This window comes from Danio aesculapii, chromosome 19 (genome assembly GCF_903798145.1).
Source record: "Danio aesculapii chromosome 19, fDanAes4.1, whole genome shotgun sequence".
NCBI classification, from domain to species: Eukaryota; Metazoa; Chordata; class Actinopteri; order Cypriniformes; family Danionidae; genus Danio; species Danio aesculapii.
In genome coordinates, this window is record NC_079453.1 from 40,245,418 (window position 1) to 40,247,255 (window position 1,838).

A 1,838-nucleotide genomic window follows, 5' to 3' on the forward strand; every position below is an offset into this window, starting at 1 on the left:
GGCCAGGACACCGGGGTTACACCCTAGAGAAGTGCCATGGGACTTTCAATGCCCACAGAGAGTCAGGACCTTGGTTTAACTACTCATCCGAAAGAAGTTGAGTTTGAGAAACACCTTTACACATAGACAACTTTCGGGAACCTGCAACTGAAAGACTACAAAGATCTTAAATTTTATTCATAGATCAATAGATGGCAATGATGAAGTGGATTTTTACGAGTGGAAAAATTGGCACTTACATGACAGGTACTTACTTGACATCCAGTTTACTAGACTTTGGGGGTCAAATTAATAGCACAAATAACCCTGGATTACAAAGAAAAGAATTACAGCCACCTCTTTTCTTCCCTATTTTTACCGATTAGGAGAAATTGGTTAAGAAACTGATCTATTCCACCTACACCTTGAGGAAAAACCCTACAGTGGTGTTCATCAGTTTGAAAATTTATTTTCATATAAAAAGACACTCTATGAAAACAGTAGAGGACTACTTTGTACAATCTTATGTATAAAAAAACTTAAATGGTGCAAGGAGGATTCTCTGTGGTAGCCATCTTCTTTAGCCAATGGGATCGTGTGTGCTGGCAAGGGGAGGGATCTGAAAGTTTCAAACACGTCAACTCATGAAGAAAACATCCTGCTGTCCAGGGAAACATATTCAGTCTTCAATTCGTTCACACCCAGCTGTTGTTCACCATTCCTTTTTCAATGATCATCCTCCTCACAATGCACATATTCAAAATACATATCTCATAAATTTGATGTGACTGTAAGGCCATTCTCAAGTTGTTGTTTTTTTTCTTTTTCTTTTTAAAGAGCAATACATAAATCTGTTCAAAACATAGTTAGTTTAGTGGGGTTTTGGGGTGTAATGCTCCAGTTTCAATAAGTAGGACTCTGTAAACATCTATGAAAAACCCAACACTCATATACATAGACGGAAATCGAATGGGATGACAAAACATTGAAACAACTGATGACTGCATCAGATAAAATAGCAAAACAAAAAACAAAACAGGCACTGTAAAAAAAGCAGAGTTTGCATACAGATGTGTGGTTGTTAAGACGGTGTCTTGTAGAACTTAAATATCCAGCTCACCTGTTTGGTTTGTCATATTGATTTTTCAAAACAAGGCTACGATTGCTTTTCTCAGAACAGAAAGATAGATGACCTCACTTCCTTTCAAACTTAATCTAATATTAACCTCTCTGGTTGTATTTGTCTTGTTTCAAGTGGGATTTGTGTTTGTGTTTTTAGCATTGGAGGCAGGCACACCAGCAAGGATGCTCTAGCATTGAAATCAGGGAAGTTAGTTTTACTTTAATCTTAGTTAATCTTACCCCACCTAGAAGCCTTTAGTGTCAACTACTATTGTGTTTTGAGGTGAACAGAGTGATGATTTTACTTACTTAGGTACCAGAGTTTGGCTTCCATTACACTCACACCCCTAAACGTCAGTCTCATCCAAGTCGGGGCACCCCTGACCCTCTCAGAGTAGGATTTAAACTGGCGTTTCATGCATGGTAGGTGGGCACACTAAATACCACACACTCTAACATGCTTTTAGACCAGGAGACTGAGGTTTAATCACACACTTCTTACTATCTGGCCTCTGTTATCTTCACCACTAAAGCTCACTCCTATCCGGGTCATGGCACCAATAGGGGATAAAATCACTAACATGGACCCTAAAGACCAGAGCCTCTAATGTCAACACTAGTGTGCCACTTGAAGTCAGAAGAGAGAGGTTTTTCACTTCTTTTCCACTCAATCTCTGAAATCTCACTCACCTCCGGGTCACGGCACCAATTTTACCCCTCCAGTACTCACCCTGCTC

At 39.6% G+C, this 1,838-nt stretch overlaps 1 protein-coding gene across 6 annotated transcripts in view; it reads right to left on the minus strand.

Moving 5' to 3' along the window:
- Nucleotides 1–428: 428 nt before the first annotated feature.
- Nucleotides 429–1,838, minus strand: part of adgrb2 (adhesion G protein-coupled receptor B2) — a 634,025-nt gene continuing 632,615 nt past the window's right edge. For all 6 annotated transcript variants that reach the window (XM_056480419.1, XM_056480418.1, XM_056480420.1 and 3 more), the window contains one exon: nucleotides 429–1,838. This exon is cut by the window's right edge and continues 2,294 nt beyond it. The gene's annotated coding sequence lies outside the window, so the exon portion shown is untranslated.